General features: G+C 39.4%; 4 non-coding genes and 27 pseudogenes across 4 annotated transcripts; 4 read left to right on the top strand and 27 right to left on the bottom strand.

The window, feature by feature from the left end:
• Positions 1-39: 39 nt before the first annotated feature.
• On the bottom strand, positions 40-158 carry LOC149680721 (5S ribosomal RNA). The gene has a single exon (XR_016365627.1). It is a non-coding gene; the product is annotated as a 5S ribosomal RNA (ribosomal RNA).
• Positions 159-514: 356 nt separating this feature from the next.
• Positions 515-633, bottom strand: LOC149680720 (5S ribosomal RNA). The gene has a single exon (XR_016365628.1). It is a non-coding gene; the product is annotated as a 5S ribosomal RNA (ribosomal RNA).
• A 136-nt stretch (positions 634-769) lies between these two features.
• Positions 770-888, bottom strand: LOC149680719 (5S ribosomal RNA; annotated as a pseudogene).
• Positions 889-1010: 122 nt separating this feature from the next.
• On the bottom strand, positions 1011-1113 carry LOC149680718 (5S ribosomal RNA; annotated as a pseudogene).
• Positions 1114-1249: 136 nt separating this feature from the next.
• Positions 1250-1368, bottom strand: LOC149680717 (5S ribosomal RNA; annotated as a pseudogene).
• Positions 1369-1490: 122 nt separating this feature from the next.
• LOC149680716 (5S ribosomal RNA) lies at positions 1491-1593 on the bottom strand (annotated as a pseudogene).
• Positions 1594-1729: 136 nt separating this feature from the next.
• Positions 1730-1848, bottom strand: LOC149680715 (5S ribosomal RNA; annotated as a pseudogene).
• A 362-nt stretch (positions 1849-2210) lies between these two features.
• LOC149680714 (5S ribosomal RNA) lies at positions 2211-2329 on the bottom strand. The gene has a single exon (XR_016365626.1). It is a non-coding gene; the product is annotated as a 5S ribosomal RNA (ribosomal RNA).
• A 356-nt stretch (positions 2330-2685) lies between these two features.
• LOC149680713 (5S ribosomal RNA) lies at positions 2686-2804 on the bottom strand (annotated as a pseudogene).
• A 136-nt stretch (positions 2805-2940) lies between these two features.
• On the bottom strand, positions 2941-3059 carry LOC149680712 (5S ribosomal RNA; annotated as a pseudogene).
• Positions 3060-3420: 361 nt separating this feature from the next.
• On the bottom strand, positions 3421-3539 carry LOC149680711 (5S ribosomal RNA; annotated as a pseudogene).
• A 361-nt stretch (positions 3540-3900) lies between these two features.
• On the bottom strand, positions 3901-4019 carry LOC149680710 (5S ribosomal RNA; annotated as a pseudogene).
• A 358-nt stretch (positions 4020-4377) lies between these two features.
• LOC149680709 (5S ribosomal RNA) lies at positions 4378-4496 on the bottom strand (annotated as a pseudogene).
• Positions 4497-4857: 361 nt separating this feature from the next.
• LOC149680708 (5S ribosomal RNA) lies at positions 4858-4976 on the bottom strand (annotated as a pseudogene).
• A 122-nt stretch (positions 4977-5098) lies between these two features.
• On the bottom strand, positions 5099-5201 carry LOC149680707 (5S ribosomal RNA; annotated as a pseudogene).
• A 136-nt stretch (positions 5202-5337) lies between these two features.
• LOC149680706 (5S ribosomal RNA) lies at positions 5338-5456 on the bottom strand (annotated as a pseudogene).
• A 359-nt stretch (positions 5457-5815) lies between these two features.
• Positions 5816-5934, bottom strand: LOC149680705 (5S ribosomal RNA; annotated as a pseudogene).
• A 7662-nt stretch (positions 5935-13596) lies between these two features.
• On the bottom strand, positions 13597-13715 carry LOC149680704 (5S ribosomal RNA; annotated as a pseudogene).
• Positions 13716-13836: 121 nt separating this feature from the next.
• On the bottom strand, positions 13837-13939 carry LOC149680703 (5S ribosomal RNA; annotated as a pseudogene).
• A 136-nt stretch (positions 13940-14075) lies between these two features.
• LOC149680702 (5S ribosomal RNA) lies at positions 14076-14194 on the bottom strand (annotated as a pseudogene).
• Positions 14195-14556: 362 nt separating this feature from the next.
• LOC149680701 (5S ribosomal RNA) lies at positions 14557-14675 on the bottom strand (annotated as a pseudogene).
• Positions 14676-15036: 361 nt separating this feature from the next.
• Positions 15037-15155, bottom strand: LOC149680700 (5S ribosomal RNA; annotated as a pseudogene).
• Positions 15156-15277: 122 nt separating this feature from the next.
• LOC149680699 (5S ribosomal RNA) lies at positions 15278-15380 on the bottom strand (annotated as a pseudogene).
• Positions 15381-15517: 137 nt separating this feature from the next.
• Positions 15518-15636, bottom strand: LOC149680698 (5S ribosomal RNA; annotated as a pseudogene).
• Positions 15637-15996: 360 nt separating this feature from the next.
• LOC149680697 (5S ribosomal RNA) lies at positions 15997-16115 on the bottom strand (annotated as a pseudogene).
• A 597-nt stretch (positions 16116-16712) lies between these two features.
• Positions 16713-16831, bottom strand: LOC149680696 (5S ribosomal RNA; annotated as a pseudogene).
• Positions 16832-16952: 121 nt separating this feature from the next.
• LOC149680695 (5S ribosomal RNA) lies at positions 16953-17055 on the bottom strand (annotated as a pseudogene).
• Positions 17056-18251: 1196 nt separating this feature from the next.
• On the top strand, positions 18252-18370 carry LOC149680694 (5S ribosomal RNA; annotated as a pseudogene).
• A 136-nt stretch (positions 18371-18506) lies between these two features.
• On the top strand, positions 18507-18625 carry LOC149680693 (5S ribosomal RNA; annotated as a pseudogene).
• A 120-nt stretch (positions 18626-18745) lies between these two features.
• Positions 18746-18864, top strand: LOC149680692 (5S ribosomal RNA). The gene has a single exon (XR_016365629.1). It is a non-coding gene; the product is annotated as a 5S ribosomal RNA (ribosomal RNA).
• A 138-nt stretch (positions 18865-19002) lies between these two features.
• LOC149680691 (5S ribosomal RNA) lies at positions 19003-19120 on the top strand (annotated as a pseudogene).
• Positions 19121-25175: the final 6055 nt, after the last annotated feature.

Genomic DNA, 25175 nt, shown 5'->3' with positions numbered 1-25175 from the left:
ATATCTATTGGAATTTAAAAGAGGAAAAAAAAGTGAAAAAGATAACGGCACGCAGTGTTCCTAAGTGGTCGCCCTCCCAAGTACTGACTGCGCTCGACGCTGCTTAACTTCGGTGATCGGACGAGAACCGGTGTATTCAGCGTGATATGGCCGTTGCCGAGAGTGCTAGTTAATAATTTGAATTAATTAATCTTCATCTTTATAAAAAATAACAATAAGAAGATATGTTTGTTTTTTCATATCTGGTGGAATTTAAGAGGAAACAAAAGTGAAAAAGCCATCGGCAAGCAGTGTTCCCAAGTACTGACTGCGCTCGACGCTGCTTAACTTCGGTTATCGGACGAGAACCGGTGTATTCAGCGTGATATGGCCGTTGCCGAGAGTGCTAGTTAATAATTTGAATTTAAATTAAGTGAGACAAATTAACCTTCATCATTTTAAAACAATAACAAAAAAAACATGTTTGCTTTTTTCATATCTATTAAAATTTATAAGAGGAAAAAAAAAGTGAAAAAATCAACGGCACGCAGTGTTCCTAAGTGGTCTCCCTCCCAAGTACTGACTGCGCTCGACGCTGCTTAACTTCGGTGATCGGACGAGAACCGGTGTTTGCAGCGTGATATGGCCGTTGCCGAGAGTGCTAGTTAATAATTCGAATTTAAATTAAGTGAGACAAATTAACCTTCATCATTTTAAAACAATAACAAAAAGAAAACATATTTGCTTTTTTCATATCTATTAAAATTTAAAAGAGGAAAAAAAGTGAAAAAGCCAACGGCACGCAGTGTTCCTAAGTGGTCTCCCTCCCAAGTAATGACTGCGCTCGACGCTGCTTAACTTCGGTTATCGGACGAGAACCGGTGTATTCAGCGTGATATGGCCGTTGCCGAGAATGCTAGTTAATAATTTGAATTTAATTAACTTTCTTCTTTATAAAACAATAACAAAAAGAAGATATGTTTGCTTTTTTCATATCTGGTGGAATTTGAAAGAGGAAACAAAAGTGAAAAAGCAAACGGCACGCAGTATTCCCAAGTACTGACTGCGCTCGACGCTGCTTAACTTCGGTGATCGGACGAGAACCGGTGTTTGCAGCGTGATATGGCCGTTGCCGAGAGTGCTAGTTAATAATTCGAATTTAAATTAAGTGAGACAAATTAACCTTCATCATTTTAAAACAATAACAAAAAGAAAACATGTTTGCTTTTTTCATATCTATTAAAATTTAAAAGAGGAAAAAAAGTGAAAAAGCCAACGGCACGCAGTGTTCCTAAGTGGTCTCCCTCCCAAGTAATGACTGCGCTCGACGCTGCTTAACTTCGGTTATCGGACGAGAACCGGTGTATTCAGCGTGATATGGCCGTTGCCGAGAATGCTTGTTAATAATTTGAATTTAATTAACTTTCTTCTTTATAAAACAATAACAAAAAGAAGATATGTTTGCTTTTTTCATATCTGGTGGAATTTGAAAGAGGAAACAAAAGTGAAAAAGCAAACGGCACGCAGTATTCCCAAGTACTGACTGCGCTCGACGCTGCTTAACTTCGGTGATCGGACGAGAACCGGTGTTTGCAGCGTGATATGGCCGTAGCCGAGAGTGCTAGTTAATAATTCGAATTTAAATTAAGTGAGACAAATTAACCTTCATCATTTTAAAACAATAACAAAAAGAAAACATGTTTGCTTTTTTCATATCTTTTAAAATTTAAAAGAGGAAAAAAAGTGAAAAAGCCAACGGCACGCAGTGTTCCTAAGTGGTCTCCCTCCCAAGTAATGACTGCGCTCGACGCTGCTTAACTTCGGTTATCGGACGAGAACCGGTGTATTCAGCGTGATATGGCCGTTGCCGAGAATGCTTGTTAATAATTTGAATTTAATTAACTTTCTTCTTTATAAAACAATAACAAAAAGAAGATATGTTTGCTTTTTTCATATCTGGTGGAATTTGAAAGAGGAAACAAAAGTGAAAAAGCAAACGGCACGCAGTATTCCCAAGTACTGACTGCGCTCGACGCTGCTAACGTCGGCGATCGGACGAGAACCGGTGTTCTCAGCGTGATATGGCCGTTGCCGAGAGTGCTAGATAATAATTCGAATTTAAATTAAGTGAGACAAATTATTCTTCATCTTTTTAAAACAATAACAAAAAGAAAATATGTTTGCTTTTTTCATATCTATTGGAATTTAAAAGAGGAAAAAAAAAGTGAAAAAGATAACGGCACGCAGTGTTCCTAAGTGGTCGCCCTCCCAAGTACTGACTGCGCTCGACGCTGCTTAACTTCGGTGATCGGACGAGAACCGGTGTATTCAGCGTGATATGGCCGTTGCCGAGAGTGCTAGTTAATAATTTGAATTAATTAACCTTCATCTTTATAAAAAATAACAATAAGAAGATATGTTTGTTTTTTCATATCTGGTGGAATTTAAGAGGAAACAAAAGTGAAAAAGCCATCGGCAAGCAGTGTTCCCAAGTACTGACTGCGCTCGACGCTGCTTAACTTCGGTTATCGGACGAGAACCGGTGTATTCAGCGTGATATGGCCGTTGCCGAGAGTGCTAGTTAATAATTTGAATTTAAATTAAGTGAGACAAATTAACCTTCATCATTTTAAAACAATAACAAAAAAAACATGTTTGCTTTTTTCATATCTATTAAAATTTATAAGAGGGAAAAAAAAGTGAAAAAATCAACGGCACGCAGTGTTCCTAAGTGGTCTCCCTCCCAAGTACTGACTGCGCTCGACGCTGCTTAACTTCGGTGATCGGACGAGAACCGGTGTTTGCAGCGTGATACGGCCGTTGCCGAGAGTGCTAGTTAATAATTCGAATTTAAATTAAGTGAGACAAATTAACCTTCATCATTTTAAAACAATAACAAAAAGAAAACATATTTGCTTTTTTCATATCTATTAAAATTTAAAAGAGGAAAAAAAGTGAAAAAGCCAACGGCACGCAGTGTTCCTAAGTGGTCTCCCTCCCAAGTAATGACTGCGCTCGACGCTGCTTAACTTCGGTTATCGGACGAGAACCGGTGTATTCAGCGTGATATGGCCGTTGCCGAGAATGCTAGTTAATAATTTGAATTTAATTAACTTTCTTCTTTATAAAACAATAACAAAAAGAAGATATGTTTGCTTTTTTCATATCTGGTGGAATTTGAAAGAGGAAACAAAAGTGAAAAAGCAAACGGCACGCAGTATTCCCAAGTACTGACTGCGCTCGACGCTGCTTAACTTCGGTTATCGGACGAGAACCGGTGTTTGCAGCGTGATATGGCCGTAGCCGAGAGTGCTAGTTAATAATTCGAATTTAAATTAAGTGAGACAAATTAACCTTCATCATTTTAAAACAATAACAAAAAGAAAACATGTTTGCTTTTTTCATATCTATTAAAATTTAAAAGAGGAAAAAAAGTGAAAAAGCCAACGGCACGCAGTGTTCCTAAGTGGTCTCCCTCCCAAGTAATGACTGCGCTCGACGCTGCTTAACTTCGGTTATCGGACGAGAACCGGTGTATTCAGCTTGATATGGCCGTTGCCGAGAATGCTAGTTAATAATTTGAATTTAATTAACTTTCTTCTTTATAAAACAATAAAAAAAGAAGATATGTTTGCTTTTTTCATATCTGGTGGAATTTGAAAGAGGAAACAAAAGTGAAAAAGCAAACGGCACGCAGTATTCCCAAGTACTGACTGCGCTCGACGCTGCTAACGTCGGCGATCGGACGAGAACCGGTGTTCTCAGCGTGATATGGCCGTTGCCGAGAGTGCTAGATAATAATTCGAATTTAAATTAAGTGAGACAAATTAACCTTCATCTTTTTAAAACAATAACAAAAAGAAAATATGTTTGCTTTTTTCATATCTATCGGAATTTAAAAGAGGAAAAAAAAAGTGAAAAAGATAACGGCACGCAGTGTTCCTAAGTGGTCGCCCTCCCAAGTAATGACTGCGCTCGACGCTGCTTAACTTCGGTTATCGGACGAGAACCGGTGTATTCAGCGTGATATGGCCGTTGCCGAGAGTGCTAGTTAATAATTTGAACTTAATTAACCTTCATCTTTATAAAAAATAACAATAAGATGATATGTTTGCTTTTTTCATATCTGGTGGAATTTAAGAGGAAGCAATAGTGCAAAAGCCAACGGCACGCAGTATTCCCAAGTACTGACTGCGCTCGACGCTGCTAACGTCGGCGATCGGACGAGAACCGGTGTTCTCAGCGTGATATGGCCGTTGCCGAGAGTGCTAGATAATAATTCGAATTTAAATTAAGTGAGACAAATTAACCTTCATCTTTTTCAAACAATAACAAAAAGAAAATATGTTTGCTTTTTTCATATCAATTGGAATTTAAAAGAGGAAAAAAAAGTGAAAAAGCTAACAGCACGCAGTGTTCCTAAGTGGTCGCCCTCCCAAGTACTGACTGCGCTCGACGCTGCTTAACATCGGTTATCGGACAGGAACCGGTGTATTCAGCGTGATATTGCCGTTGCCGAGAGTGCTAGTTAATAATTTGAATATAATTAACCTTCATCTTTATAAAACAATAACAAAAAGAAGATATGTTTGCTTTTTTCATATCTGGTGGAATTTAATAGAGGAAACAAAAGTGAAAAAACAAACGGCACGAAGTATTCCCAAGTACTGACTGCGCTCGACGCTGCTAACGTCGGCGATCGGACGAGAACCGGTGTTCTCAGCGTGATATGGCCGTTGCCGAGAGTGCTAGATAATAATTCGAATTTAAATTAAGTGAGACAAATTAACCTTCATCTTTTTCAAACAATAACAAAAAGAAAATATGTCTGCTATTTTCATATCTATTAAAATTTAAAAGAGGAAAAAAAAGTGAAAAAGCCAACGGCACGCAGTGTTCCTAAGTGGTCTCCCTCCCAAGTAGTGACTGCGCTTGACGCTGCTTAACTTCGGTTATCGGACGAGAACCGGTGTATTCAGCGTGATATGGCCGTTGCCGAGAGAGCTAGTTAATAATTTGAATTTAATTAACTTTCATCTTTAAAAAACAATAACAAAAAGAAGATATGTTTGCTTTTTTCATATCTGGTGGAATTTGAAAGAGGAGACAAAAGTGAAAAAGCCAACGGCACGCAGTATTCCCAAGTACTGTATGCGCTCGACGCTGCTTAACTTCGGTTATCGGACGAGAACCGGTGTATTCAGCGTGATATGGCCGTTGCCGAGAGTGCTAGTTAATAATTCGAATTTAAATTAAGTGAGACAAATTAACCTTCATCATTTTAAAACCATAACAAAAAGAAAACAAGTTTGCTTTTTTCATATCTATTAAAATTTAAAAGAGGAAAAAAAGTGTAAAAGCCAACGGCACGCAGTGTTCCTAAGTGGTCTCCCTCCCAAGTAGTGACTGCGCTCGACGCTGCTTAACTTCGGTTATCGGACGAGAACCGGTGTATTCAGCGTGATATGGCCGTTGCCGAGAGTGCTAGTTAATAATTTGAATTTAATTAATTTTCATCTTTATAAAACAATAACAAAAAGAAGATATGTTTGCTTTTTTCATATCGGGTTGAATTTAAAAGAGGAAACAAAAGTGAAAAAGCCAACGGCTTGCAGTATTCCCAAGTACTGACTGCGCTCGACGCTGCTTAACTTCAGTGATCGGACGAGAACCGGTGTATTCAGCGTGATATGGTCGTTGCCGAGAGTGCTAGTTAATAATTCGAATTTAAATTAAGTGAGACAAATTAACCATCATTTTAAAACAATAACAAAATGAAAACATGTTTGCCTTTTTAATATCTATTAAAATTTAAAAGAGGAAAAAAAAACGAAAAAGCCAACGGCACGCAGTGTTCCTAAGTGGTCTCCCTCCCAAGTACTGACGGCGCTCGACGCTGCTTAACTTCGGTGATCGGACGAGAACCGGTGTATTCAGCGTGTTATGGGCTTTGCCGAGAGTGCAAGTTAATAATTTGAACTTAATTAACCTTCATCTTTATAAAAAATAACAATAAGATGATATGTTTGTTTTTACCTCTCCGAGTGACGTATGTCACGGAGAGGTATTACACCGGCCGTGTCTGTCTGTGTGTCTGTCTGTCTGTCTGTGTGTCTGTCTGTCAGACCCCACGTGACCGCGTTCGCAGTTTACAAATCGGAGCAAACAAATACCCGATTTCCGGAACGCGTTCGCGGTTCACGGAAATTTGGTCATTTATCTACCAACACCAGTCTTTACTAACTGGCTTCTAAGGACCACAATCTGCTAGTCTTTGTCCATCCCACATGGACACTAGTCTGTACGTGCTTGCTTCCAAGCTCCACCAACTTCTGTTCTTCGTCAATTTCACCTTGACTCCAGCTTCTATGCACCACCATCTTCTGCTCGTCGTCAATTCCACATTGACACCAGCTTCTATACACTACCATCTTCTGTTCTTCGTCAGTTCCACATTGACACCAGCTTCTATGCACCACCATCTTCTGTTCTTCGTCAATTCCACATTGACACCAGCTTCTATGCACCACCATCTTCAGGTCTTTTGTCCATTCCACATGGACGCCGGTCAGTACATTCTGGCTTCTTTTCCACCGTCATCGTTTGGTTTCAAGATATACGCGGCGAGCGGCTAGGGTTACGAGAAACGTCTAGCCTCCCAATGGCAGGGCTTCCACCATCGGTTCACGCGAATGCGTTTTTATCTATTATTTGGTTTTAAGATATACGCGGCGATCAGCTAGGGTTACGAGAAACGTCTAGCCTCCCAATGGCAGGGCTTCCACCAAAGGTTCACGCGAATGCGTTTTTATCTATTATTATAATGGAAACGGATCGTATATATACCCCAAAATTTGAAGAAAGCGGGCAAGAAGGGTACCCTTCACTTTAAACGTCAATATTAGCAAAGATTCGAAAGATATTATGAACAACTTTATTTTAAACGATTTAACTATTTTTAAAGTTATTTACTGGCGATTAAAATAATTGGATCTTTCCTATTTACGAGGCCGCCTTCGATAGTGGGATTTTTTTTAGTAGGATAGTAGTAAAAATAGTAGTATTTTTCCTAGATCAAAAAGCTAGACCGATGACGGAGAAAATGCTATGAACAGCTCTATTTGAATACTCATTAGGCATATTTCAGAAGCAACGTTTTCGTATGATTTTACTGTTTTAACAGTTTTTGATTATTTAACCTAATGTTCTCAGCGAAATTTCCCAAAAGAAATTCATTTTGTACTATTAATGCGCTCAAAATAACGAAACATATGTCACCAAAGCGAACTTCCCCACATCTTGGCCTCTCAACTAGGTGTCTATAGTCGCCCTATTGTAAGGCCACTCCTAATCTCGTCTGTCTCTACACGGAAATCAGTAAACCCCATCTCTACTGGTCTCTGAAGTAGGCCACTACTGACGCATAGTTGAGCGGCCAGTGTAATAGTCCATGGTTCCATTTTGCTTGTTCATTCTCTACTGGCCTCTCAAGTAGGCCACTACTGACGCCTAGTTGAGCGGCCAGTGTAATAGTCCATGGTTCCACTTCGGTTGTTTATTCTCTACTGGCCTCTCAAGTAGGCCACTACTGACGCCTAGTTGAGAGGCCAGTGTAATAGTCCATGGTTCCACTTCGCTTGTTTGTTCTCTACTGGCCTCTCAAGTAGGCCACTACTGACGCCTAGTTGAGAGGCCAATGTAATAGTCCATGGTTCCACTTCGCTTGTTTATTCTCTACTGGCCTCTCAAGTAGGCCACTACTGACGCCTAGTTGAGAGGCCAGTGTAATAGTCCATGGTTCCATTTTGCTTGTTTATTCTCTACTGGCCTCTCAAGTAGGCCACTACTGACTCCTAGTTGAGCGGCCAGTGTAATAGTCCATGGTTCCATTTTGCTTGTTTATTCTCTACTGGCCTCTCAAGTAGGCCACTACTGACGCCTAGTTGAGCGGCCAGTTCTTGTTTATTCTCTACTGGCCTCTCAAGTAGGCCACTACTGACGCCTAGTTGAGAGGCCAGTGTAATAGTCCATGGTTCCATTTTGCTTGTTTATTCTCTACTGGCCTGTCAAGTAGGCCACTACTGACTCCTAGTTGAGCGGCCAGTGTAATAGTCCATGGTTCCATTTTGCTTGTTTATTCTCTACTGGCCTCTCAACTAGGCCACTACTGACGCCTAGTTGAGCGGCCAGTGTAATAGTCCATGGTTCCATTTAGCTTGTTTATTCTCTACTGGCCTCTCAAGTTGGCCACTACTGACGCCTAGTTGAGAGGCCAGTGTAATAGTCCATGGTTCCACTTCGCTTGTTTATTCTCTACTGGCCTCTCAAGTAGGCCACTACTGACGCCTAGTTGAGAGGCCAGTGTAATAGTCCATGGTTCCACTTCGCTTGTTTGTTCTCTATTGGCCTCTCAAGTAGGCCACTACTGACGCCTAGTTGAGAGGCCAGTGTAATAGTCCATGGTTCCACTTCGCTTGTTTATTCTCTACTGGCCTCTCAAGTAGGCCACTACTGACGCCTAGTTGAGAGGCCAGTGTAATAGTCCATGGTTCCATTTTGCTTGTTTATTCTCTACTGGCCTCTCAAGTAGGCCACTACTGACTCCTAGTTGAGCGGCCAGTGTAATAGTCCATGGTTCCATTTTGCTTGTTTATTCTCTACTGGCCTCTCAAGTAGGCCACTACTGACGCCTAGTTGAGCGGCCAGTGTAATAGTCCATGGTTCCATTTTGCTTGTTTATTCTCTACTGGCCTCTCAAGTAGGCCACTACTGACACCTAGTTGAGCGACCAGTGTAATAGTCCATGGTTCCACTTCGCTTGTTTATTCTCTACTGGCCTCTCAAGTAGGCCACTACTGACGCCTACTTGAGCGGCCAGTGTAATAGTCCATGGTTCCATTTAGCTTGTTTATTCTCTACTGGCCTCTCAACTAGGCCACTACTGACGCCTAGTTGAGCGGCCAGTGTAATAGTCCATGGTTCCATTTAGCTTGTTTATTCTCTACTGGCCTCTCAAGTAGGCCACTGCTGACGCCTAGTTGAGCGGCCAGTGTAATAGTCCATGGTTCCATTTTGCTTGTTTATTCTCTACTGGCCTCTCAAGTAGGCCACTACTGACGCCTAGTTGAGAGGCCAGTGTAATAGTCCATGGTTCCACTTCGCTTGTTTGTTCTCTATTGGCCTCTCAAGTAGGCCACTACTGACGCCTAGTTGAGAGGCCAGTGTAATAGTCCATGGTTCCACTTCGCTTGTTTATTCTCTACTGGCCTCTCAAGTAGGCCACTACTGACGCCTACTTGAGCGGCCAGTGTAATAGTCCATGGTTCCACTTCGCTTGTTTGTTCTCTATTGGCCTCTCAAGTAGGCCACTACTGACGCCTAGTTGAGAGGCCAGTGTAATAGTCCATGGTTCCATTTTGCTTGTTTATTCTCTACTGGCCTCTCAAGTAGGCCACTACTGACTCCTAGTTGAGCGGCCAGTGTAATAGTCCATGGTTCCATTTTGCTTGTTTATTCTCTACTGGCCTCTCAAGTAGGCCACTACTGACGCCTAGTTGAGCGGCCAGTGTAATAGTCCATGGTTCCATTTTGCTTGTTTATTCTCTACTGGCCTCTCAAGTAGGCCACTACTGACACCTAGTTGAGCGGCCAGTGTAATAGTCCATGGTTCCACTTCGCTTGTTTATTCTCTACTGGCCTCTCAAGTAGGCCACTACTGACGAATACTTGAGCGGCCAGTGTAATAGTCCATGGTTCCATTTAGCTTGTTTATTCTCTACTGGCCTCTCAACTAGGCCACTACTGACGCCTAGTTGAGCGGCCAGTGTAATAGTCCATGGTTCCATTTAGCTTGTTTATTCTCTACTGGCCTCTCAAGTTGGCCACTGCTGACGCCTAGTTGAGCGGCCAGTGTAATAGTCCATGGTTCCATTTAGCTTGCTTATTCTCTACTGGCCTCTCAAGTAGGCCACTACTGACGCCTAGTTGAGCGGCCAGTGTAATAGTCCATGGTTCCATTTAGCTTGTTTATTCTCTACTGGCCTCTCAAGTAGGCCACTACTGACGCCTAGTTGAGAGGCCAGTGTAATAGTCCATGGTTCCATTTAGCTTGTTTATTCTCTACTGACCTCTCAAATAGGCCACTACTGACGCCTAGTTGAGCGGCCAGTGTAATAGTCCATGGTTCCATTTAGCTTGTTTATTCTCTACTGGCCTCTCAAGTAGGCCACTACTGACGCCTAGTTGAGCGGCCAGTGTAATAGTCCATGGTTCCATTTAGCTTGTTTATTCTCTACTGGCCTCTCAAGTAGGCCACTACTGACGCCTACTTGAGCGGCCAGTGTAATAGTCCATGGTTCCATTTAGCTTGTTTATTCTCTACTGGCCTCTCAAGTAGGCCACTACTGACGCCTAGTTGAGCGGCCAGTGTAATAGTTCATGGTTCCATTTAGCTTGTTTATTCTCTAGTGGCCTCTCAAGTAGGCCACTACTGACGCCTAGTTGAGAGGCCAGTGTAATAGTCCATGATTCCATTTTGCTTGTTTATTCTCTCCTGGCCTCTCAAGTAGGCCACTACTGACGCCAAGATGAGCGGCCCGACACCTAACCCAACCTACCCAACCCAACCCAACCCAACCTAACCTAACCTAACCTATACTTATCTAGTTTGAACGTTAGGACATATCTGTACTGGCCTCGCAATTAGGCCACTTAGGACACCTAGTTTAAAGGCCAATGTGATGCTTCAATTTCGTTTTTAATATTTATTCACGAACGGCAAAGTAGCCGACGATAAAAACATAGATAAGATACCCATGTATTGTCCCTAGTTTAATTTTGCGTGTTTATTCTCTACTGGCCTCTCAAGTAGGCCACTACAAACGCTTAGTTCAGAGGCGCGTGTAATTGTACACGTTTCCGTTTTGCATGTTTATTTTCTAATGGCGTTGGTAGTGGCCTACTTGAGAGGCCCGACATGGAATTTCACCCTCCTCGCCTAAACCTAACCTAACCTAACCTGGTCTAATCTCGTTTGAACGTAAGGGCATATCTGTACTGGCCTCGCAATTAGGTTAAAGGCCCAAGTATTATTCCAACATTTCGTTTTGCATGTTCATTCTGTATTGGCCTCGCAATTAGAACACTTAAAACGCCTTGTTAAAAGACCAGTGCATTACCCCATTTCATTTTTCCTGTTTATTCACGAAAGGCTAAGTATGCGCCTCTTTACACGGAAAAAGACAGTAATATAGCAATGTTTTGGAAAAGGCGGCAATTTATGGTTAGTGAGAAACAATTTGGAAAAGGTGGCAATTTATGGTTAGTCAGCAATATTTTGGAAAAGGCGGCAATTTATGGTTAGTCAGCAATATTTGGAAAAGGCGGAAATTTATGGTTAGTCAGCAATATTTTGGAAAAGGCGGCAATTTATGGTTAGTCAGCACAATGTAGCAATTCATACTATTTTCTCCATCATAGGTTCCGCTTTTCCTCGTAGGGGGAATACTACTATTTTTACTACCATCCTACTAAAAATTTTACCACTATGGAAAACGGCCTCTAAAATAGGAATGACCCAAATAATTAAAAATAATTATATTTATTTAAATATTAAAGATAAACCCAAGTACCGAAGTCGTTAAATCATTGCCTCCTATATCTATCAAGGCCCGTGCATTGCGTTATATTTCCTACATTGCCTCCTGTATCTATCAAGGCCCATGCATTGTGATATATTTCCTTCATTGCCTCCAATATCTATCGAGGCCCGTGCATTGCGATTTATTTTTGAGAACAACAACCAAAATGGGAAGCTCCTCTCAGAACCATAATAATTTGTTTTCTCAGTTATATGAAATGAAAATATGGATAATATTTTCGGCAATTCGATTTGAATGGCTCTTTCTGATGTATCATTCTCTCAGCACTGTTCATAATGGACAGGAACGTAGAGATTCGAGACACTAGGAATTACGATAGTGTTTCAAATCCTCTGTATTGAGGGCTTAAAGGCTTGGAGGAGTCGAAAGATAAATACACCTCCTATTTTTTAGTTGTACCATGCGTACCACAATGTTGCCAGGCGTTTATTGAAGGATGCTTGGGTACTTGGTACAGACTGTTACGTCTACCAAGTTTCCTAGCATCCAAGAATAAATAGGATTCATAGAAGCCAGTGTTAAGGGCATGTCATGGGTCAAGTCGTTAAATATATCGACGCAGTTAAATAGCTGATGGCATTATTTTATCCACTTTCCCATTGCCTTCGAGTGGAAGTTCAACTTTGGCACGGACGACAGATGGCGCTCTTAAACTTCTACCCCCAAAAATCGTTGTTGTCTGCTCGTTTTCCCCTTCCGCGTTTTTTCGTTATAAACTTATGATTTAACGAACTGTTAAGATAAAATTTCATATTTCCTAAGACAGATAAGCTTCTATTCCTTTCATATTACTCCCAGTTAGATTTAATGCTTAAAAAATATATTTTCAATAAAAACACCGCTTCCACTAGTGGATTTATACTCCTTGTTAGATTAGTGTAGGTGTAGAGAGTAATCATTACAAACGCTAAAAAATATATTTTCAAAAATGAAGAACATAGAACATTTATTCTATATCAAAAATTATTTTGGTGGTAAGATTGGTTTAGAAAAATCCAAACGGCTAGATATTGGTAAAAAAAGACATGTGTAAGCTATTTGTAGATGAGATAATTGTTTTACATGTTTTAAATGAGACTAAAACTTCCACTATTGTGTCTAAAAAAGTGTTGGCCATGTATATTTTTTAAATATGACGGAATTGCGGTTGATATGATAGCGCCCTATTTGCGAAAAAAACCTTTTTTTAAACAGTTGAATCATTCTTTGATAGAATTTCGAAGGAAGAAGTTAAGTGTTAGATTTGCTCGATTAATTTTGTTCGGCAAATAATATAATTAAGCCTTACGTATTACTGAAGGAGATTGATTTTGCCAACCTTTGTGAGTATTTAACTGTTTAATAATTATTTTGGTTAAGTGGGAGCCTAGCTTATGTGTGATTGGGTTGTGGCTTCCATGATTTGGGCACATTTGCTTTTTGTGTGGCAAGGTATGATTCAGCTTTGATATGGACAAATGTTACAAATCATACTGGTAGACTAAGAATGCGGTTGAGGTATAGCGAGAGAGTAGAGTTTCCACAGCAATTGAGAGATATTGAAAAGGCTTGAACAATAGACTATTTTAAAATTCAATTCCTGCACTTGCAAAGAATTAAAAAAAGCGATTTAGGTTGTTTAAGGGGTAATGATAGTCATCTCCACTCGGAGAGGTAATATTTTGGCTTTCCCAACTTGTTTCATATCTGGTGGAATTTAAGAGGAAACAATAGTGAAAAAGCCATCGGCAAGCAGTGTTCCCAAGTACTGACTGCGCTCGACGCTGCTTAACTTCGGTTATCGGACGAGAACCGGTGTATTCAGCGTGATATGGCCGTTGCCGAGAGTGCTAGTTAATAATTTGAATTTAAATTAAGTGAGACAAATTAACCTTCATCATTTTAAAACAATAACAAAAAAAACATGTTTGCTTTTTTCATATCTATTAAAATTTATAAGAGGAAAAAAAAGTGAAAAAATCAACGGCACGCAGTGTTCCTAAGTGGTCTTCCTCCCAAGTACTGACTGCGCTCGACGCTGCTTAACTTCGGTTATCGGACGAGAACCGGTGTATTCAGCGTGATATGGCCGTTGCCGAGAATGCTAGTTAATAATTTGAATTTAATTAACTTTCATCTTTATAAAACAATAACAAAAAGAAGATATGTTTGCTTTTTTCATATCGGGTGGAATTTAAAAGAGAAAACAAAAGTGAAAAACCAACGGCACGCAGTATTCCCAAGTACTGTATGCGCTCGACGCTGCTTAACTTCGGTGATCGGACGAGAACCGGTGTTTGCAGCGTGATATGGCCGTTGCCGAGAGTGCTAGTTAATAATTCGAATTTAAATTAAGTGAGACAAATTAACCTTCATCATTTTAAAACAATAACAAAAAGAAAACATGTTTGCTTTTTTCATATCTATTAAAATTTAAAAGAGGAAAAAAAGTGAAAAAGCCAACGGCACGCAGTGTTCCTAAGTGGTCGCCCTCCCAAGTACTGACTGCGCTCGACGCTGCTTAACTTCGGTTATCGGATGAGAACCGGTTTATTCAGCGTGATATGGCCGTTTCCGTGAGTGCTAGTTAATAATTTGAATTTAATTAACCTTCATCTTTATAAAACAATAACAAAAAGAAGATATGTTTGCTTTTTTCATATCTGGTGGAATTTAAAAGAGGAAACAAAAGTGAAAAAACAAACGGCACGCAGTATTCCCAAGTACTGTATGCGCTCGACGCTGCTTAACTTCGGTGATCGGACGTGAACCGGTGTTTTCATCGTGATATGGCCGTTGCCGAGAGTGCTAGTTAATAATTCGAATTTAAATTAAGTGAGACAAATTAACCTTCATCTTTTTCAAACAATAACAAAAAGAAAATATGTTTCCTTTTTTCATATCTATTGGAATTTAAAAGAGGAAAAAAAAGTGAAAAAGCTAACGGCACGCAGTGTTCCTAAGTGGTCGCCCTCCCAAGTACTGACTGCGCTCGACGCTGCTTAACATCGGTTATCGGACGAGAACCGGTGTATTCAGTGTGATATGGCCGTTGCCGAGAGTGCTAGTTAATAATTTGAATATAATTAACCTTCATCTTTATAAAACAATAACAAAAAGAAGATATGTTTGCTTTTTTCATATCTGGTGGAATTTAATAGAGGAAACAAAAGTGAAAAAACAAACGGCACGAAGTATTCCCAAGTACTGACTGCGCTCGACGCTGCTAACGTCGGCGATCGGACGAGAACCGGTGTTCTCAGCGTGATATGGCCGTTGCCGAGAGTGCTAGATAATAATTCGAATTTAAATTAAGTGAGACAAATTAACCTTCATCTTTTTCAAACAATAACAAAAAGAAAATATGTCTGCTATTTTCATATCTATTAAAATTTAAAAGAGGAAAAAAAAGTGAAAAAGCCAACGGCACGCAGTGTTCCTAAGTGGTCTCCCTCCCAGGTAGTGACTGCGCTTGACGCTGCTTAACTTCGGTTATCGGACGAGAACCGGTGTATTCAGCGTGATATGGCCGTTGCCGAGAGAGCTAGTTAATAATTTGAATTTAATTAACTTTCATCTTTAAAAAACAATAACAAAAAGAAGATATGTTTGCTTTTTTCATATCTGGTGGAATTTGAAAGAGGAGACAAAAGTGAAAAAGCCAACGGCACGCAGTATTCCCAAGTACTGTATGCGCTCGACGCTGCTTAACTTCGGTGATCGGACGTGAACCAGTGTTTTCAGCGTGATATGGCCGTAGCCGAGAGTGCTAGTTGATAATTCGAATTTAAATTAAGTGAGACAAATTAACCTTCATCATTTTAAAACAATAACAAAAAGAAAACCTGTTTGCTTTTTACATATCTATTAAAATTTAAAAGAGGAAAAAAAAGTGAAAAAGCCAACGGCACGCAGTGTTCCTAAGTGGTCTCCCTCCCAAGTAGTGACTGCGCTCGACGCTGCTTAACTTCGGTTATCGGACGAGAACCGGTGTATTCAGCGTGACATGGCCGTTGCCGAGAGTGCTAGTTAATAATTTAAATTTAATTAACTTTCATCTTTATAAAACTATAACAAAAAGAAGATATGTTTGCTTTTTTCATATCGGGTGGAATTTAAAAGAGGAAACAAAAGTGAAAAAGCTAACGGCACGCAGTATTCCCAAGTACTGACTGCGCTCGACGCTGCTAACGTCGGCGGTCGGACGAGAACCGGTGTTCTCAGCGTGATATGGCCGTTGCCGAGAGTGCTAGATAATAATTCGAATTTAAATTAAGTGAGACAAATTAACCTTCATCTTTTTAAAACAATAACAAAAAGAAAATATATTTGCTTTTTTCATATCTATTGGAATTTAAAAGAGGAAAAAAAGTGAAAAAGCTAGCGGCACGCAGTGTTCCTAAGTGGTCGCCCTCCCAAGTACTGACTGCGCTCGACGCTGCTTAACTTCGGTTATCGTACGAGAACCGGTGTATTCAGCGTGATATGGCCGTTGCCGAGAGTGCTAGTTAATAATTTGAATTTAATTAACTTTCATCTTTATAAAACAAAAACAAAAAGAAGATATGTTTGCTTTTTTCATATCGGGTGGAATTTAAAAGAGGAAACAAAAGGGAAAAACCAACGGCACGCAGTATTCCCAAATACTGTACGCGCTCGACGCTGCTTAACTTCGGTGATCGGACGAGAACCGGTGTTTTCAGCGTGATATGACAGTTGTCGAGAGTGCTAGTTAATAATTCGAATTTAAATTAAGTGAGACAAATTAACCTTCATCTTTATAAAACAATAACAAAAAGAAGATATGTTTGCTTCTTTCATATCGGGTGGAATTTAAAAGAGGAAACAAAAGTGAAAAACCAACGGAACGCAGTATTCCCAAGTACTGTATGCGCTCGACGCTGCTTAACTTCGGTGATCGGACGAAAACCGGTGTTTTCAGCGTGATATGGCCGTTGCCGAGAGTGCTTGTTAATAATTCGAATTTAAATTAAGTGAGACAAATTAACCTTCATCATTTTAAAACAATAACAAAAAAAACATGTTTGCTTTTTTCATATCTATTAAAATTTATAAGAGGAAAAAAAATGAAAAAATCAACGGCACGCAGTGTTCCTAAGTGGTCTCCCTCCCAAGTACTGACTGCGCTCGACGCTGCTTAACTTCGGTTATCGGACGAGAACCGGTGTATTCAGCGTGATATGGCCGTTGCCGAGAATGCTAGTTAATAATTTGAATTTAATTAACTTTCATCTTTATAAAACAATAACAAAAAGAAGATATGTTTGCTTTTATCATATCGGGTGGAATTTAAAAGAGAAAACAAAAGTGAAAAACCAACGGCACGCAGTATTCCCAAGTACTGTATGCGCTCGACGCTGCTTAACTTCGGTGATCGGACGAGAACCGGTGTTTGCAGCGTGATATGGCCGTTGCCGAGAGTGCTAGTTAATAATTAAAGAAACAAACCCCCTCCATAGGAAATGAGTTAGACTATACTTTGCAGGCTCGTAACTCTGTTTCTACTGGAGATACGGGGATGTCCTTTGAGTATTTTATAGTCCAATTTATCCCCCATCTAACCATACTAAAAACATTGAGCTACGACAAACAGGGGCCGAGATATTAAGCAAAATGTTCGTCAACTTTGGTATCGTCTCACTTATTTTTTTTATGTTACTTATGATTTTTGCACTAAACTTTGGAGGCTCATATCTCTTGTTCTACAAGAGATACTGGGATCTCCTTTGGATATGTTATAGTACTCTTTGCTTCCCATACAAGGATACTTTAAACTTGAGGCTACCTCAATATCGTCGTCAACTTATTTTTTGTCTCACTTATTGTTAGAAGGTTACTTTTGATTTTTGAAAATAAACTTTGCAGGCTCGTAACTCTGTTTCTACTGGAGATACGGGGATGTCGTTTGAGTATGTTATAGAAAAATTTGTCCCCCATCTAGCCATACTAAGAATAAGGGCTACGACAAACAGTAGTCGAGTAATTAAGCTAATCGTAAACAAACAAACCCCTCCATAGGAAATACATTAGACTAAATTCTGGAGGCTCGTCACTCTGGTTCTACCAGAGATACGGGGATGTAAATAATGTGACCTTGACACAAATGTTCGGATAATTATAAAGGTCTTTGCATGTTCCAAGCAAAAAAAAAACTTCGCGGTTTCGAACCTGTGGCCTTCCGGGAGTGAGGCGGATGCGATAACCGCTACACTGAAGCTATGTTATTATTTTTAATCGAAAGAACAGGGTCAAGTAATTAAGCAATACGTGAACAAACAAACCCCTCCATAGAAAATGCATTAGACTATACTTTGCAGGCCCATAACTCTACTAGAGATACCGGGATGTCCTTAGGATATGTTATAGTCCAATTTGTCTAGCACTCTCGGCAACAGCCATATCACGCTGAAGACACCGGTTCTCGTCCGATCACCGAAGTTAAGCAGCGTCGAGCGCAGTCAGTACTTGGAAACTCTGCGTGCCGTTGGCTTTTTCACTTTTATTTCCTCTTTAAAATTCCATCAGATATGGAAAAAGCAAACATATCTTCTTTTTGTTATTGTTTTATGAAGACGAAGGTTAATTAAATTCAAATTATTAAATAGCACTCTCGGCAACGGCCATATCGCGCTGAAAACACCGGTTCTCGTCCGATAACCGAAGTTAAGCAGCGTCGAGCGCAGTCACTGGTTGGGAGGGAGACCACTTAGGAACACTGCGTGCCGTTGGCTTTTTCACTTTTTTTTCCTCTTTTAAATTTTAATAGATATGAAAAAAGCAAACATGTTTTCTTTTTGTTATTGTTTTAAAATGATGAAGGTTAATTTGTCTCACTTAATTTAAATTCGAATTATAACTAGCACTCTTGGCAACGGCCATATCACGCTGAAAACACCGGTTCTCGTCCGATCACCGAAGTTGAGCAGCGTCGAGCGCATACAGTACTTGGGAGGGAGACCACTTAGGAACACTGCGAGCCGTTGGTTTTTCACTTTTTTTCCACTTTTAAATTCCAATAGATATGAAAAAAGCAAACATATCTTCTTTTTGTTATTGTTTTATAAAGATGAAGGTTAATTAAATTCAAATTATTAAATAGCACTCGGGGCAACGGCCATATCACGCTGAAAACACCGGTTCTCGTCCGATCACCGAAGTTAAGCAGCGTCGAGCGCAGTCAGTACTTGGGAGGGAGACCACTTATGAACACTGCGTGCCTTTGTCTTTTTAACTTTTTTTTCCTCTTATGAATTCCAATAGATATGAAAAAAGCAAACATATTTTCTTTTTGTTATTGTTTTAAAAAGATGAAGGTTAATTTGTCTCACTTAATTTAAATTCGAATTATTATCTAGCACTCTCAGCAACGGCCATATCACGCTGAATACACCGGTTCTCGTCCGATAACCGAAGTTAAGCAGCGTCGAGCGCAGTCAGTACTTGGGAGGGAGACCACTTAGGAACACTGCGTGCCGTTAGCTTTTTAACTTTTTTAAGCGTCTGCTTTAGTGTATGATGTACAAGGCTTACTCAGTCAAGAGTCGTTTATAGTTAGAAATGGAACAATCGTCGGGAGGCGCGGACTTTCCCATTATTAAGAAGTTAATAGAACAATTAAAAAATGATCTCAGCTATTTTGTGACTTCCTCTGAAACTAGAGAAGCGTTGGTGGCCCATTTTTTAAGTTCCAAAGCAGGGTAAATACTTTTCCGTTTAACATCCGATTTCTTTGGTGGTATTGTGACGGGGTTTATTAAAGTCATGCACTGGGTTGAAACTGATTTAAAGCGCGGCAAAGGCTTAGCTATCTTTTCCGATTTGTCGCTACTTTTTGTCGGTTTTTATCTATGTTACAACCTACAGACTTATTTCTCATATTTTGTTTGACCATTAAATAAAAATTACATTGAGTTGATACTTCTTCATAACTTTTAGAGCTGTTAATACTCATTGGTCGCAAAGAGTTTTCAAGCTTAACTTCGGAGGCCATTTTCTCAATTTCCCGTGTTACTTCTCTTAACATCCACCAGGTAGAGAGCTTAATCTTACTCCGTTGATAGAGGGGAGGAATTTTAACCCACCCAGCCGTTCCTCTTCCTCTCTCTCGTAAATAAAATGCCCCCACAGTGAGCCCTATGGCTCGTTCATAACTTCCCCTAATCCACCTCTGGTAATAACCAACCTTCATTAAATGTAGAATAAATCTTAAGTGTATAATTATCCCGACTAATTATTTACCCCGGATTTGAACACTACAGTATGTCTTCAGACAAGCCAAGAGCGAGAGATGAAAAAGCTTTCTCTACCCATAGTTTATACTTTTGTCGAATATCTGCAGACGCTGATGGGTCAGGTGCCGTTTCTGTCTTGTTTACAATATCCCAAAGACCTCGATCCCTCAAGACCATCTCCATTTCAAACCGCCAATTGACACAATTGGTTGACTTTAGTTTCGTAATCTGTCCCATGAGTGAGGTGCTACTGCCGTCCGCCATCTTTGTTTTTGTTTACTACGCACTAATGTTGACCGTACCTTAAGCCTTTGCCTTCCAACGTTATTGCGTTTTTAAAGTCGTACATTGGTAACCACGCTCTGCTACCACATTGTTGGATGATCGAGTTAACGCAATAAAACAATGGCTTAGTTAATTAAATTAATGCAAAAACGTTTATTAGGAACAACAATAATACTGTTAAGAAAGACTGTATTGTACATCACCGTTAGGGTTACCGGTACACACGCGAGTGAGACTGGGTGAGATAAAATACAGGCATGACAATGTAACGTCATTAATTTTGACGTATAAAGCTCCCTCTATGGGTAGTGACCCTTTGACCCTTGTTAAAGTTTAGGCTATATTCTAACAAAAACGTATACTTACAATCCGCGACCTTGGCTCAAATACCTAAGCAGTCGACAGGGTCACGGGGTTGAACTTTGTTTATTTTACGGTAATATAAGTGCCCCCAAGCGTATAACCACGGCGAACTAAATTGGTTAAAAAAAAATTCTCGCTACGCGACACGCATGGGCCTAGTTCATCTCGGAGGCTCCACTCTAACCCAACTCAAATATGGAATAAGTTACCTTTCGAACATCATTATTTCGATTGCTTCCATTCCTGGTCTCACCCTAAACATTGATAACGTTCAAAGGGCAGAACATACAAGATGTAATAATCCGGTGAACAGCGTTAAAATTCTTATCATATCGAAGGGATTATAGTACATAAATCCCATTGATTTGAAATCCGTCACTCCTCAAATTTCAAAAATACTTTGACACATTTCGGCAGAATGGGATTTCCATTCAATGGGAGTTCGGCTGAATGGGATTTATATCCAATGGGAGTTCGGCTGAATGGGATTTCCATCCAATGGGAGTTCGGCTGAATGGGATTTCCATCCAATGGGAGTTCGGCTGAATGGGATTTCCATCCAATGGGAGTTCGGCTGAATGGGATTTCCATCCAATGGGAGTTCGGCTGAATGGGATTTCCATCCAATGAGAATTCTGCTAAATAGGATTACAGAAACGAAGGCAAGAGTAGAATATATTATTTTTGCCTTATAGAGATGGCAGATTTCATAGTGAAAACCTGTTGAATATAATTCGATTTGCCCTATAAATCGCGCATGTATACGACAGAAAGTTAATCGAAAATATTAGAGTTCACTCTTATTAGTGTTTCACTTTATTGTTAATTCTGTTTGCCTTAAATAATAATCCTGTTAAGGGAAGAGTGAGGTGGAAAATCAAGTGAGTTTTTATCGATTCTTCCACCAATTATAAGACCATTCTGCATAGTGAAACATACAGAAAATATCTCAGAATGATTTTAAAATTCAAATTAGGCTCAGATTTTATGGATAAGGACCTCCGACCAATCGCGTAACGCCCTGCCTTTTTGTTAATAAAATTCTCGTGGCACGCTCCATGCCGAATAAAAAAAACGCGAGATTGGATTAAAGTTATACTCGCGATGTGACAATCATGGCGCGAGATGTAGAGTGTGCAAAAGAAATTTTGTTAAGAGAAAGGCAGGGCGTTACGCGATTGGTCAGAGGTCCTTATTTCAAATTATCCATAAAATCTGTACCTAATTTGAATTTTAAAATCATTCGGAGACTATATTTCCTGGATGTTTCAGTATGCAGAATGGTCTTTTAATTAGTAGAAGAATCGATAAAAAATCACTTGATTTTCCTCTTCACCCTCCCTTTAAAGAGCTATGCGTTTCTTACTAGTCTTTTTAATGGATACAGTTACGAGTTGGTATTGTCGAAAGAACGAAGTTTCGGATTCAAGAAACGCGGCAAATGGTTTGGAGTCGTAGGAATGCTTCAAAGAAAAGTAAAGATGAATTTTATACATCTCACACACAAACCCCAAACCTTTAATTTATTATGTACAAACTTGTCACTGTCGCTCACATATTACATTATTTATGGAAAGTTATATTTCACAAAAAAATAAAATTCTTAAAATTATTTAACCTTCCTGTATAGTTATTCCAAATTCTCAAAGGTTATTTTAGGGCATTTATTTCAAAGAAAAATAGTTTTAAAAACTTGACAAATTAAGAATCTTTATTGTTAATTAAAAGTGGCTTTGGGTTGACAACACATTTTAACCATTGCTATATTTCGTGCCTTTGTGTCATCATAAAAGAGACGAGCTCAGACCTGATAGGCCTAAACGTGACCCCTGGTGAAATCTTATCGGATTTTAACGAAATTTGTCTTAATTTAAAGAGAAAATTACCCTCTACCTCCATAATTTAGGAAGTTAACTTCAGCATGACGCTTCAGAACAGCTTCCCAAGAAGTCTGATGGTGGATTTTGTCCAGCCAGATGTCAACGACAAAGCCACCTTCGTTTTGCGCGCTCCGCTTGAATTGCCAAGAGCCTTGGCACTAATTAAACCATTTAGCTTGGAAGTAAGTACACCAGTAAAGGCGCTCGAAATATCATAGGACGGACGCTGGCAAAAAGGGACTAGTGCGTGGTAAGCTTTAGTGATCCAAAAGATAATTTAGTCCTAAAGAGACCTAATAAAGAGTTACTTTTTCCACTGGAAAATTAAAGGTGAACTTAAAAGAGTACATCTCATCTCAGACCACTTAACCCATGGACAGGCAAAACCATGTTAAACCTAAGGTTTCCCACAGTTCAGTTCAAACAGTTCAGTTTTCGGTTCAGTTCAGTTATTTTCGGTTTCAGTTTAGGGACTAAACTGATTTGATTGCTTCAGTTCAGTTCCAGTTTGCACATCTCCAAACTGATCAGTTTTCAGTTCGGTTCGGTTTATTTCTTAAACTGAACTGATAAAAACTGAACTGAAGAGATAGTTAGGTACTCTTTCGAACTATCGCGAGAAACGATATCAATACGTTCCCACAAAGATTAGTAGAACAGTAGAAAACTTGCATTGGTTAGAATTGCATGCTGTGTGATATTTTGGGGGATGTGTCGCGTAAAGATACCTTATTAGTGTCGCGTATATTTCATCATTTATGTAGCGTATATTTAATTATAAATAGAAATAAGCTATTAATTTTAGTCCCGTGATTAGCTGAGACCCTCTGCAGAAAGACACAGGCTAAAAGAATACCAATAATTAGTAACTAAAAAGGGTATCATAATTAGTTAATTAGTCAAAGTTAAATTGTTCAATGTTAATAATTAGTAGTTAGTGAAATAAACATGACTCTTGAAGTATGGCACTTCACGATTCCAAAATACTTAGTAGTAGTAGAAAATGTTAGCGGTTAATAGTTACAATCTGGGTATTTTGGGCTTCGGACACCGAATTTTTCTTCTTGATAACCTCTGAAGGGGTTTTCGGTTCAGTTCAGTTATAACTGAAAACTGAACTGATCAGTTCGGTTTCCTGGCTGAACCGAACTGATAATTTCAGTTCAGTTTCAGTTCTTGAAAATCTTAACTGAAAAGTTTCAGTTCCGTTTCAGTTTTAGTACAAAACCGATTTGAACCGAACTGTGGGAAACCTTAGTTAAACCCACGTTAACAAATGGCAATGCGTAGCACGCGCCCTCACGCGTCTGCCGACCGCAATTTGTTGCCAAATGTCCCGTAAAGAAAAATTTGTCTCTAATGGTTCGGGATATATTTTAGTCAAGGCTTAATGTTAAACAGACTTTATAAACAATACCAGAGTGATATTTACAAAAACTAACTTGATAGATCGTTTATGAATCTTTAATGAGAGAGAGGCTAAAATAAATAAATAATGAAATTCAACTAACTTTTATAATTTAGTCAGATTTTCTCCCCATATCGGTGACTGGAGATCTCTACTCCTCAAAAAACAAAATGGCGCGAATTTTACTATGGTTTGGCGAAAAACTTCCAACATCCGCCGCCACAGCGCTAGTGTCAGCTTCGGTGCTTGATAATGCGGCTATGTCTTGTTTAACAGTTCTCCATTGAACTGGATTATTGCCAACATTTAGTATGAACCCTGTGGTTGATTTACCATCATCTAAATCCATCCCATAGGATGCGTCGGTATAAGCGTCGACCGTTAAATAGCTTAATGCGTTATAATTCAATCCATAAGCATTAGTATCAAATACATATTTCAATACTCTTGTTAGATGATCGCAATGTATTTTGGCTGGATTTTCCGAGTATCTTGATAAGCTAATTACCGCATGCATTATATCTGGTCTTGTACGTTGTGCTATGTATAGCAATATTCCTATTAGTTGTCGGTATGGAAAATCTACTCTTTGCCCATCAGGTGGACATTGTCGTTTTGAGAATACAACGCCAACTGGTACCGGTATTTCATAGATTCTGGTTAGTTCCATACCCCATGCTTCTTTTATTTTAGCAATATATCCCTTTTGATGTATATATGCTGTGCCATTCGTGTGAAATTCAAATTCTATCCCAAGAAAATAGTGCAATGGTCCAAGGTTGTTTATTTCGAATTCGGATTCAAGTCTTGTCGTTATTTCCTTCATTACTTGGTTATTTTTAGCAATTATTATGATATCATCTACGTATACTAGTAGTATCCCCTTATCTTCATAATGGTAAATACAATTACAACCTTGTAACTTCTTAAAGTTCAAATCATGTAATGTTTTGTCTAACTGTTCATACCACTGCCTACCGCTTTGTTTTAACCCGTATAACGCCTTGTTTAATTTCCAAACATACTGTTCTTTTCCTGATTGAACAAAACCCTTTGGTTGCCTTAAGTATATATCTTCTTTTAAATCGCCATATAAGTATGCATTCTTTACATCTAGTTGTGTATGAGTCCATCCCAAACATAGGATAAATATGATTACGCAAATTCTTACAAGTGCAAAATTGATAACTGGCGCATACGTCGTCGTATAATCTGATCCAAATTCTTGTGAAAATCCTTGGGCTACTAGTCGCGCTTTATGCCGTATAGTTTCGCCGTTTGCATTCTGTTTCAAGGCGTAAACCCATTTCGTTCCAATAATATGTTGGTTTTCTGGTTTCTTCACTAGATCATATACGTTTCGTTTTGC

The sequence above is a fragment of the Phalangium opilio genome, unplaced genomic scaffold (assembly GCF_054372755.1).
Source record: "Phalangium opilio isolate 3A_F unplaced genomic scaffold, DU_Popi_V2 ptg000039l_2, whole genome shotgun sequence".
NCBI classification, from domain to species: domain Eukaryota; kingdom Metazoa; phylum Arthropoda; class Arachnida; order Opiliones; family Phalangiidae; genus Phalangium; species Phalangium opilio.
This window is presented reverse-complemented; position numbering and strand designations above follow the sequence as displayed.